The sequence below is a fragment of the Phyllobates terribilis genome, unplaced genomic scaffold, assembly GCF_046119375.1.
Source record: "Phyllobates terribilis strain yellow unplaced genomic scaffold, ASM4611937v1 Scaffold_710__1_contigs__length_769263, whole genome shotgun sequence".
Taxonomy (NCBI): Eukaryota; Metazoa; Chordata; class Amphibia; order Anura; family Dendrobatidae; genus Phyllobates; species Phyllobates terribilis.
In genome coordinates this window covers 566,604-578,640 of record NW_027363470.1, presented here as the reverse complement: position 1 = coordinate 578,640, position 12,037 = coordinate 566,604, and the positions used below count along the sequence as shown (strand labels likewise).

Sequence of the window (12,037 nt, the reverse complement as noted above, 5' to 3'; positions counted from 1 at the left end):
TCCATCTACTGCAGGCAGGATACCTGGCTGGCTGAATGTCGCTGAGAAGCTCACAGAGACCGCCATAAGCAACAGTTTAACAGAATGCCACAGACTAATCAACCAAACTTTTTGGGTTAGGTTCTCTTTTATAGTCTGCAGGCATTAAATGAAAGAAGTCAGTGTTCCAGCAGAGGGAGACAACGTTTCAGAAAAGGCATTGTAGCAAACCAAAAAAGAAATTTTAAGTGCAGCAGAGTAACCAGCGCACATACCTGTTAGCTCAGGTGAGTTTAAAAGGCTGCTGTTGATAACAAGGGCATTTGCTAAATAGATGGTGTGTGTGCAACAATATACTGAAAGGTCAATTATATTGTGCAGCTTATCTCACCACCTGTAGTTATTTAGGTGAAAGCTCCAAAATGCTTGCCTAATATGTCTGTTTATCCAAAAGGAAGTAAAAAGGGAGAGCTAGAAAGATAGCATTGCATCACATTACATGGCAATGCAATGCACAGTTGCTGAAGTTGAACCAAAATGAGCTTGTAATCTGGCTTCTGCAACTTTGAACATGAAAAATCCAATGAGGAGAAGAAAAGCAAAGCCAAAGAGTCCATCCCAAAATCCGACAAACAAGCAAAATGAACAAAAAACATTGAATTCAATTCTTTCTGATTTTAGAAACTGCATTAAAGAAGGGGTGCACCGGTCCTGGAGATACTGCAATACCAGGTCAATGCGTGGAGTGGACAGAGCAAGCTCTTTTTCCATTTCCCTGTTCTAAAAATCCATTTAATATATGGTCCCCAGATAGGGGACGTATCAGATATTAAACTGATAAGAACAGATACTACACTTGATCTTAGCCAAAAGGCCGAGAAGCGATAACCAGAATTGGTTTCAAACTACGGAGCCACCCAAGGATCCTGAAAAGTCCATTTGTGGAGATGAGCTCCTGGACTCCCGTTAAGAAGACATGTTGTCAACCTCTAGATCCCTTACATGCCTGCACTTTTCGGCTTGCTGCTGCTGCAATCCACGCGTTTTAGATCTGCATAACTCCACCTCTTTAAACACAGCACCTTCACCCCCTGCTGTTCCCACCCGCCTCAACACCGTTGGAAGGGAGGAGAACCAATTAAGGCGGGGGGTGGGGTGGAACGAGCAGCTGTCTACCCTTAGCAGGAGGGCTCCTGATTACATACCTCTCCTGCTGCTGCTGCTGCTGGCTGTCCAGCAGCAGACTGAAGGTGGCTGCTGCTGTGCACAGGTATATAAAGGCTCAGAGCCTATTATGACACGCGCAGCCAGCGTTCCATTGCCACATTCCATCTACTGCAGGCAGGATACCTGGCTGGCTGAATGTCGCTGAGAAGCTCACAGAGACCGCCATAAGCAACAGTTTAACAGAATGCCACAGACTAATCAACCAAACTTTTTGGGTTGGGTTCTCTTTTATAGTCTGCAGGCATTAAATGAAAGAAGTCAGTGTTCCAGCAGAGGGAGACAACGTTTCAGAAAAGGCATTGTAGCAAACCAAAAAAGAAATTTTAAGCGCAGCAGAGTAACCAGCGCACATACCTGTTAGCTCAGGTGAGTTTAAAAGGCTGCTGTTGATAACAAGGGCATTTGCTAAATAGATGGTGTGTGTGCAACAATATACTGAAAGGTCAATTATATTGTGCAGCTTATCTCACCACCTGTAGTTATTTAGGTGAAAGCTCCAAAATGCTTGCCTAATATGTCTGTTTATCCAAAAGGAAGTAAAAAGGGAGAGCTAGAAAGATAGCATTGCATCACATTACATGGCAATGCAATGCACAGTTGCTGAAGTTGAACCAAAATGAGCTTGTAATCTGGCTTCTGCAACTTTGAACATGAAAAATCCAATGAGGAGAAGAAAAGCAAAGCCAAAGAGTCAATCCCAAAATCCGACAAACAAGCAAAATGAACAAAAAACATTGAATTCAATTCTTTCTGATTTTAGAAACTGCATTAAAGAAGGGGTGCACCGGTCCTGGAGATACTGCAATACCAGGTCAATGCGTGGAGTGGACAGAGCAAGCTCTTTTTCCATCTCCCTGTTCTAAAAATCCATTTAATATATGGTCCCCAGATAGGGGACGTATCAGATATTAAACTGATAAGAACAGATGCTACACTTGATCTTAGCCAAAAGGCCGAGAAGCGATAACCAGAATTGGTTTCAAACTACGGAGCCACCCAAGGATCCTGAAAAGTCCATTTGTGGAGATGAGCTCCTGGACTCCCGTTAAGAAGACATGTTGTCAACCTCTAGATCCCTTACATGCCTGCACTTTTCGGCTTGCTGCTGCTGCAATCCACGCGTTTTAGATCTGCATAACTCCACCTCTTTAAACACAGCACCTTCACCCCCTGCTGTTCCCACCCGCCTCAACACCATTGGAAGGGAGGAGAACCAATTAAGGCGGGGGGTGGGGTGGAACGAGCAGCTGTCTACCCTTAGTAGGAGGGCTCCTGATTACATACCTCTCCTGCTGATGCTGCTGCTGGCTGTCCAGCAGCAGACTGAAGGTGGCTGCTGCTGTGCACAGGTATATAAAGGCTCAGAGCCTATTATGACACGCGCAGCCAGCGTTCCATTGCCACATTCCATCTACTGCAGGCAGGATACCTGGCTGGCTGAATGTCGCTGAGAAGCTCACAGAGACCGCCATAAGCAACAGTTTAACAGAATGCCACAGACTAATCAACCAAACTTTTTGGGTTGGGTTCTCTTTTATAGTCTGCAGGCATTAAATGAAAGAAGTCAGTGTTCCAGCAGAGGGAGACAACGTTTCAGAAAAGGCATTGTAGCAAACCAAAAAAGAAATTTTAAGCGCAGCAGAGTAACCAGCGCACATACCTGTTAGCTCAGGTGAGTTTAAAAGGCTGCTGTTGATAACAAGGGCATTTGCTAAATAGATGGTGTGTGTGCAACAATATACTGAAAGGTCAATTATATTGTGCAGCTTATCTCACCACCTGTAGTTATTTAGGTGAAAGCTCCAAAATGCTTGCCTAATATGTCTGTTTATCCAAAAGGAAGTAAAAAGGGAGAGCTAGAAAGATAGCATTGCATCACATTACATGGCAATGCAATGCACAGTTGCTGAAGTTGAACCAAAATGAGCTTGTAATCTGGCTTCTGCAACTTTGAACATGAAAAATCCAATGAGGAGAAGAAAAGCAAAGCCAAAGAGTCCATCCCAAAATCCGACAAACAAGCAAAATGAACAAAAAACATTGAATTCAATTCTTTCTGATTTTAGAAACTGCATTAAAGAAGGGGTGCACCGGTCCTGGAGATACTGCAATACCAGGTCAATGCGTGGAGTGGACAGAGCAAGCTCTTTTTCCATCTCCCTGTTCTAAAAATCCATTTAATATATGGTCCCCAGATAGGGGACGTATCAGATATTAAACTGATAAGAACAGATACTACACTTGATCTTAGCCAAAAGGCCGAGAAGCGATAACCAGAATTGGTTTCAAACTACGGAGCCACCCAAGGATCCTGAAAAGTTCATTTGTGGAGATGAGCTCCTGGACTCCCGTTAAGAAGACATGTTGTCAACCTCTAGATCCCTTACATGCCTGCACTTTTCGGCTTGCTGCTGCTGCAATCCACGCGTTTTAGATCTGCATAACTCCACCTCTTTAAACACAGCACCTTCACCCCCTGCTGTTCCCACCCGCCTCAACACCGTTGGAAGGGAGGAGAACCAATTAAGGCGGGGGGTGGGGTGGAACGAGCAGCTGTCTACCCTTAGCAGGAGGGCTCCTGATTACATACCTCTCCTGCTGCTGCTGCTGCTGGCTGTCCAGCAGCAGACTGAAGTTGGCTGCTGCTGTGCACAGGTATATAAAGGCTCAGAGCCTATTATGACACGCGCAGCCAGCGTTCCATTGCCACATTCCATCTACTGCAGGCAGGATACCTGGCTGGCTGAATGTCGCTGAGAAGCTCACAGAGACCGCCATAAGCAACAGTTTAACAGAATGCCACAGACTAATCAACCAAACTTTTTGGGTTGGGTTCTCTTTTATAGTCTGCAGGCATTAAATGAAAGAAGTCAGTGTTCCAGCAGAGGGAGACAACGTTTCAGAAAAGGCATTGTAGCAAACCAAAAAAGAAATTTTAAGCGCAGCAGAGTAACCAGCGCACATACCTGTTAGCTCAGGTGAGTTTAAAAGGCTGCTGTTGATAACAAGGGCATTTGCTAAATAGATGGTGTGTGTGCAACAATATACTGAAAGGTCAATTATATTGTGCAGCTTATCTCACCACCTGTAGTTATTTAGGTGAAAGCTCCAAAATGCTTGCCTAATATGTCTGTTTATCCAAAAGGAAGTAAAAAGGGAGAGCTAGAAAGATAGCATTGCATCACATTACATGGCAATGCAATGCACAGTTGCTGAAGTTGAACCAAAATGAGCTTGTAATCTGGCTTCTGCAACTTTGAACATGAAAAATCCAATGAGGAGAAGAAAAGCAAAGCCAAAGAGTCCATCCCAAAATCCGACAAACAAGCAAAATGAACAAAAAACATTGAATTCAATTCTTTCTGATTTTAGAAACTGCATTAAAGAAGGGGTGCACCGGTCCTGGAGATACTGCAATACCAGGTCAATGCGTGGAGTGGACAGAGCAAGCTCTTTTTCCATCTCCCTGTTCTAAAAATCCATTTAATATATGGTCCCCAGATAGGGGACGTATCAGATATTAAACTGATAAGAACAGATACTACACTTGATCTTAGCCAAAAGGCCGAGAAGCGATAACCAGAATTGGTTTCAAACTACGGAGCCACCCAAGGATCCTGAAAAGTTCATTTGTGGAGATGAGCTCCTGGACTCCCGTTAAGAAGACATGTTGTCAACCTCTAGATCCCTTACATGCCTGCACTTTTCGGCTTGCTGCTGCTGCAATCCACGCGTTTTAGATCTGCATAACTCCACCTCTTTAAACACAGCACCTTCACCCCCTGCTGTTCCCACCCGCCTCAACACCGTTGGAAGGGAGGAGAACCAATTAAGGCGGGGGGTGGGGTGGAACGAGCAGCTGTCTACCCTTAGCAGGAGGGCTCCTGATTACATACCTCTCCTGCTGCTGCTGCTGCTGGCTGTCCAGCAGCAGACTGAAGGTGGCTGCTGCTGTGCACAGGTATATAAAGGCTCAGAGCCTATTATGACACGCGCAGCCAGCGTTCCATTGCCACATTCCATCTACTGCAGGCAGGATACCTGGCTGGCTGAATGTCGCTGAGAAGCTCACAGAGACCGCCATAAGCAACAGTTTAACAGAATGCCACAGACTAATCAACCAAACTTTTTGGGTTGGGTTCTCTTTTATAGTCTGCAGGCATTAAATGAAAGAAGTCAGTGTTCCAGCAGAGGGAGACAACGTTTCAGAAAAGGCATTGTAGCAAACCAAAAAAGAAATTTTAAGCGCAGCAGAGTAACCAGCGCACATACCTGTTAGCTCAGGTGAGTTTAAAAGGCTGCTGTTGATAACAAGGGCATTTGCTAAATAGATGGTGTGTGTGCAACAATATACTGAAAGGTCAATTATATTGTGCAGCTTATCTCACCACCTGTAGTTATTTAGGTGAAAGCTCCAAAATGCTTGCCTAATATGTCTGTTTATCCAAAAGGAAGTAAAAAGGGAGAGCTAGAAAGATAGCATTGCATCACATTACATGGCAATGCAATGCACAGTTGCTGAAGTTGAACCAAAATGAGCTTGTAATCTGGCTTCTGCAACTTTGAACATGAAAAATCCAATGAGGAGAAGAAAAGCAAAGCCAAAGAGTCCATCCCAAAATCCGACAAACAAGCAAAATGAACAAAAAACATTGAATTCAATTCTTTCTGATTTTAGAAACTGTATTAAAGAAGGGGTGCACCGGTCCTGGAGATACTGCAATACCAGGTCAATGCGTGGAGTGGACAGAGCAAGCTCTTTTTCCATCTCCCTGTTCTAAAAATCCATTTAATATATGATCCCCAGATAGGGGACGTATCAGATATTAAACTGATAAGAACAGATACTACACTTGATCTTAGCCAAAAGGCCGAGAAGCGATAACCAGAATTGGTTTCAAACTACGGAGCCACCCAAGGATCCTGAAAAGTCCATTTGTGGAGATGAGCTCCTGGACTCCCGTTAAGAAGACATGTTGTCAACCTCTAGATCCCTTACATGCCTGCACTTTTCGGCTTGCTGCTGCTGCAATCCACGCGTTTTAGATCTGCATAACTCCACCTCTTTAAACACAGCACCTTCACCCCCTGCTGTTCCCACCCGCCTCAACACCGTTGGAAGGGAGGAGAACCAATTAAGGCGGGGGGTGGGGTGGAACGAGCAGCTGTCTACCCTTAGCAGGAGGGCTCCTGATTACATACCTCTCCTGCTGCTGCTGCTGGCTGTCCAGCAGCAGACTGAAGGTGGCTGCTGCTGTGCACAGGTATATAAAGGCTCAGAGCCTATTATGACACGCGCAGCCAGCGTTCCATTGCCACATTCCATCTACTGCAGGCAGGATACCTGGCTGGCTGAATGTCGCTGAGAAGCTCACAGAGACCGCCATAAGCAACAGTTTAACAGAATGCCACAGACTAATCAACCAAACTTTTTGGGTTGGGTTCTCTTTTATAGTCTGCAGGCATTAAATGAAAGAAGTCAGTGTTCCAGCAGAGGGAGACAACGTTTCAGAAAAGGCATTGTAGCAAACCAAAAAAGAAATTTTAAGCGCAGCAGAGTAACCAGCGCACATACCTGTTAGCTCAGGTGAGTTTAAAAGGCTGCTGTTGATAACAAGGGCATTTGCTAAATAGATGGTGTGTGTGCAACAATATACTGAAAGGTCAATTATATTGTGCAGCTTATCTCACCACCTGTAGTTATTTAGGTGAAAGCTCCAAAATGCTTGCCTAATATGTCTGTTTATCCAAAAGGAAGTAAAAAGGGAGAGCTAGAAAGATAGCATTGCATCACATTACATGGCAATGCAATGCACAGTTGCTGAAGTTGAACCAAAATGAGCTTGTAATCTGGCTTCTGCAACTTTGAACATGAAAAATCCAATGAGGAGAAGAAAAGCAAAGCCAAAGAGTCCATCCCAAAATCCGACAAACAAGCAAAATGAACAAAAAACATTGAATTCAATTCTTTCTGATTTTAGAAACTGCATTAAAGAAGGGGTGCACCGGTCCTGGAGATACTGCAATACCAGGTCAATGCGTGGAGTGGACAGAGCAAGCTCTTTTTCCATCTCCCTGTTCTAAAAATCCATTTAATATATGGTCCCCAGATAGGGGACGTATCAGATATTAAACTGATAAGAACAGATACTACACTTGATCTTAGCCAAAAGGCCGAGAAGCGATAACCAGAATTGGTTTCAAACTACGGAGCCACCCAAGGATCCTGAAAAGTCCATTTGTGGAGATGAGCTCCTGGACTCCCGTTAAGAAGACATGTTGTCAACCTCTAGATCCCTTACATGCCTGCACTTTTCGGCTTGCTGCTGCTGCAATCCACGCGTTTTAGATCTGCATAACTCCACCTCTTTAAACACAGCACCTTCACCCCCTGCTGTTCCCACCCGCCTCAACACCGTTGGAAGGGAGGAGAACCAATTAAGGCGGGGGGTGGGGTGGAACGAGCAGCTGTCTACCCTTAGCAGGAGGGCTCCTGATTACATACCTCTCCTGCTGCTGCTGCTGCTGGCTGTCCAGCAGCAGACTGAAGGTGGCTGCTGCTGTGCACAGGTATATAAAGGCTCAGAGCCTATTATGACACGCGCAGCCAGCGTTCCATTGCCACATTCCATCTACTGCAGGCAGGATACCTGGCTGGCTGAATGTCGCTGAGAAGCTCACAGAGACCGCCATAAGCAACAGTTTAACAGAATGCCACAGACTAATCAACCAAACTTTTTGGGTTGGGTTCTCTTTTATAGTCTGCAGGCATTAAATGAAAGAAGTCAGTGTTCCAGCAGAGGGAGACAACGTTTCAGAAAAGGCATTGTAGCAAACCAAAAAAGAAATTTTAAGCGCAGCAGAGTAACCAGCGCACATACCTGTTAGCTCAGGTGAGTTTAAAAGGCTGCTGTTGATAACAAGGGCATTTGCTAAATAGATGGTGTGTGTGCAACAATATACTGAAAGGTCAATTATATTGTGCAGCTTATCTCACCACCTGTAGTTATTTAGGTGAAAGCTCCAAAATGCTTGCCTAATATGTCTGTTTATCCAAAAGGAAGTAAAAAGGGAGAGCTAGAAAGATAGCATTGCATCACATTACATGGCAATGCAATGCACAGTTGCTGAAGTTGAACCAAAATGAGCTTGTAATCTGGCTTCTGCAACTTTGAACATGAAAAATCCAATGAGGAGAAGAAAAGCAAAGCCAAAGAGTCCATCCCAAAATCCGACAAACAAGCAAAATGAACAAAAAACATTGAATTCAATTCTTTCTGATTTTAGAAACTGCATTAAAGAAGGGGTGCACCGGTCCTGGAGATACTGCAATACCAGGTCAATGCGTGGAGTGGACAGAGCAAGCTCTTTTTCCATCTCCCTGTTCTAAAAATCCATTTAATATATGGTCCCCAGATAGGGGACGTATCAGATATTAAACTGATAAGAACAGATACTACACTTGATCTTAGCCAAAAGGCTGAGAAGCGATAACCAGAATTGGTTTCAAACTACGGAGCCACCCAAGGATCCTGAAAAGTCCATTTGTGGAGATGAGCTCCTGGACTCCCGTTAAGAAGACATGTTGTCAACCTCTAGATCCCTTACATGCCTGCACTTTTCGGCTTGCTGCTGCTGCAATCCACGCGTTTTAGGTCTGCATAACTCCACCTCTTTAAACACAGCACCTTCACCCCCTGCTGTTCCCACCCGCCTCAACACCGTTGGAAGGGAGGAGAACCAATTAAGGCGGGGGGTGGGGTGGAACGAGCAGCTGTCTACCCTTAGCAGGAGGGCTCCTGATTACATACCTCTCCTGCTGCTGCTGCTGCTGGCTGTCCAGCAGCAGACTGAAGGTGGCTGCTGCTGTGCACAGGTATATAAAGGCTCAGAGCCTATTATGACACGCGCAGCCAGCGTTCCATTGCCACATTCCATCTACTGCAGGCAGGATACCTGGCTGGCTGAATGTCGCTGAGAAGCTCACAGAGACCGCCATAAGCAACAGTTTAACAGAATGCCACAGACTAATCAACCAAACTTTTTGGGTTGGGTTCTCTTTTATAGTCTGCAGGCATTAAATGAAAGAAGTCAGTGTTCCAGCAGAGGGAGACAACGTTTCAGAAAAGGCATTGTAGCAAACCAAAAAAGAAATTTTAAGCACAGCAGAGTAACCAGCGCACATACCTGTTAGCTCAGGTGAGTTTAAAAGGCTGCTGTTGATAACAAGGGCATTTGCTAAATAGATGGTGTGTGTGCAACAATATACTGAAAGGTCAATTATATTGTGCAGCTTATCTCACCACCTGTAGTTATTTAGGTGAAAGCTCCAAAATGCTTGCCTAATATGTCTGTTTATCCAAAAGGAAGTAAAAAGGAAGAGCTAGAAAGATAGCATTGCATCACATTACATGGCAATGCAATGCACAGTTTCTGAAGTTGAACCAAAATGAGCTTGTAATCTGGCTTCTGCAACTTTGAACATGAAAAATCCAATGAGGAGAAGAAAAGCAAAGCCAAAGAGTCCATCCCAAAATCCGACAAACAAGCAAAATGAACAAAAAACATTGAATTCAATTCTTTCTGATTTTAGAAACTGCATTAAAGAAGGGGTGCACCGGTCCTGGAGATACTGCAATACCAGGTCAATGCGTGGAGTGGACAGAGCAAGCTCTTTTTCCATCTCCCTGTTCTAAAAATCCATTTAATATATGGTCCCCAGATAGGGGACGTATCAGATATTAAACTGATAAGAACAGATACTACACTTGATCTTAGCCAAAAGGCCGAGAAGCGATAACCAGAATTGGTTTCAAACTACGGAGCCACCCAAGGATCCTGAAAAGTCCATTTGTGGAGATGAGCTCCTGGACTCCCGTTAAGAAGACATGTTGTCAACCTCTAGATCCCTTACATGCCTGCACTTTTCGGCTTGCTGCTGCTGCAATCCACGCGTTTTAGATCTGCATAACTCCACCTCTTTAAACACAGCACCTTCACCCCCTGCTGTTCCCACCCGCCTCAACACCGTTGGAAGGGAGGAGAACCAATTAAGGCGGGGGGTGGGGTGGAACGAGCAGCTGTCTACCCTTAGCAGGAGGGCTCCTGATTACATACCTCTCCTGCTGCTGCTGCTGCTGGCTGTCCAGCAGCAGACTGAAGGTGGCTGCTGCTGTGCACAGGTATATAAAGGTTCAGAGCCTATTATGACACGCGCAGCCAGCGTTCCATTGCCACATTCCATCTACTGCAGGCAGGATACCTGGCTGGCTGAATGTCGCTGAGAAGCTCACAGAGACCGCCATAAGCAACAGTTTAACAGAATGCCACAGACTAATCAACCAAACTTTTTGGGTTGGGTTCTCTTTTATAGTCTGCAGGCATTAAATGAAAGAAGTCAGTGTTCCAGCAGAGGGAGACAACGTTTCAGAAAAGGCATTGTAGCAAACCAAAAAAGAAATTTTAAGCGCAGCAGAGTAACCAGCGCACATACCTGTTAGCTCAGGTGAGTTTAAAAGGCTGCTGTTGATAACAAGGGCATTTGCTAAATAGATGGTGTGTGTGCAACAATATACTGAAAGGTCAATTATATTGTGCAGCTTATCTCACCACCTGTAGTTATTTAGGTGAAAGCTCCAAAATGCTTGCCTAATATGTCTGTTTATCCAAAAGGAAGTAAAAAGAGAGAGCTAGAAAGATAGCATTGCATCACATTACATGGCAATGCAATGCACAGTTGCTGAAGTTGAACCAAAATGAGCTTGTAATCTGGCTTCTGCAACTTTGAACATGAAAAATCCAATGAGGAGAAGAAAAGCAAAGCCAAAGAGTCCATCCCAAAATCCGACAAACAAGCAAAATGAACAAAAAACATTGAATTCAATTCTTTCTGATTTTAGAAACTGCATTAAAGAAGGGGTGCACCGGTCCTGGAGATACTGCAATACCAGGTCAATGCGTGGAGTGGACAGAGCAAGCTCTTTTTCCATCTCCCTGTTCTAAAAATCCATTTAATATATGGTCCCCAGATAGGGGACGTATCAGATATTAAACTGATAAGAACAGATACTACACTTGATCTTAGCCAAAAGGCCGAGAAGCGATAACCAGAATTGGTTTCAAACTACGGAGCCACCCAAGGATCCTGAAAAGTCCATTTGTGGAGATGAGCTCCTGGACTCCCGTTAAGAAGACATGTTGTCAACCTCTAGATCCCTTACATGCCTGCACTTTTCGGCTTGCTGCTGCTGCAATCCACGCGTTTTAGATCTGCATAACTCCACCTCTTTAAACACAGCACCTTCACCCCCTGCTGTTCCCACCCGCCTCAACACCGTTGGAAGGGAGGAGAACCAATTAAGGCGGGGGGTGGGGTGGAACGAGCAGCTGTCTACCCTTAGCAGGAGGGCTCCTGATTACATACCTCTCCTGCTGCTGCTGCTGCTGGCTGTCCAGCAGCAGACTGAAGGTGGCTGCTGCTGTGCACAGGTATATAAAGGCTCAGAGCCTATTATGACACGCGCAGCCAGCGTTCCATTGCCACATTCCATCTACTGCAGGCAGGATACCTGGCTGGCTGAATGTCGCTGAGAAGCTCACAGAGACCGCCATAAGCAACAGTTTAACAGAATGCCACAGACTAATCAACCAAACTTTTTGGGTTGGGTTCTCTTTTATAGTCTGCAGGCATTAAATGAAAGAAGTCAGTGTTCCAGCAGAGGGAGACAACGTTTCAGAAAAGGCATTGTAGCAAACCAAAAAAGAAATTTTAAGCGCAGCAGAGTAACCAGCGCACATACCTGTTAGCTCAGGTGAGTTTAAAAGGCTGCTG

General features: G+C 44.9%; 9 non-coding genes across 9 annotated transcripts; all 9 read right to left on the bottom strand.

The window, feature by feature from the left end:
• Positions 1-674: 674 nt before the first annotated feature.
• Positions 675-865, bottom strand: LOC141236657 (U2 spliceosomal RNA). Its single transcript, XR_012302308.1, has one exon. It is a non-coding gene; the product is annotated as a U2 spliceosomal RNA (small nuclear RNA).
• A 1,115-nt stretch (positions 866-1,980) lies between these two features.
• On the bottom strand, positions 1,981-2,171 carry LOC141236654 (U2 spliceosomal RNA). Its single transcript, XR_012302305.1, has one exon. It is a non-coding gene; the product is annotated as a U2 spliceosomal RNA (small nuclear RNA).
• A 1,115-nt stretch (positions 2,172-3,286) lies between these two features.
• LOC141236538 (U2 spliceosomal RNA) lies at positions 3,287-3,477 on the bottom strand. Its single transcript, XR_012302190.1, has one exon. It is a non-coding gene; the product is annotated as a U2 spliceosomal RNA (small nuclear RNA).
• A 1,115-nt stretch (positions 3,478-4,592) lies between these two features.
• LOC141236536 (U2 spliceosomal RNA) lies at positions 4,593-4,783 on the bottom strand. The gene has a single exon (XR_012302187.1). It is a non-coding gene; the product is annotated as a U2 spliceosomal RNA (small nuclear RNA).
• Positions 4,784-5,898: 1,115 nt separating this feature from the next.
• Positions 5,899-6,089, bottom strand: LOC141236633 (U2 spliceosomal RNA). The gene has a single exon (XR_012302285.1). It is a non-coding gene; the product is annotated as a U2 spliceosomal RNA (small nuclear RNA).
• Positions 6,090-7,201: 1,112 nt separating this feature from the next.
• On the bottom strand, positions 7,202-7,392 carry LOC141236535 (U2 spliceosomal RNA). Its single transcript, XR_012302186.1, has one exon. It is a non-coding gene; the product is annotated as a U2 spliceosomal RNA (small nuclear RNA).
• Positions 7,393-8,507: 1,115 nt separating this feature from the next.
• On the bottom strand, positions 8,508-8,698 carry LOC141236624 (U2 spliceosomal RNA). The gene has a single exon (XR_012302276.1). It is a non-coding gene; the product is annotated as a U2 spliceosomal RNA (small nuclear RNA).
• A 1,115-nt stretch (positions 8,699-9,813) lies between these two features.
• On the bottom strand, positions 9,814-10,004 carry LOC141236534 (U2 spliceosomal RNA). Its single transcript, XR_012302185.1, has one exon. It is a non-coding gene; the product is annotated as a U2 spliceosomal RNA (small nuclear RNA).
• A 1,115-nt stretch (positions 10,005-11,119) lies between these two features.
• On the bottom strand, positions 11,120-11,310 carry LOC141236532 (U2 spliceosomal RNA). Its single transcript, XR_012302184.1, has one exon. It is a non-coding gene; the product is annotated as a U2 spliceosomal RNA (small nuclear RNA).
• Positions 11,311-12,037: the final 727 nt, after the last annotated feature.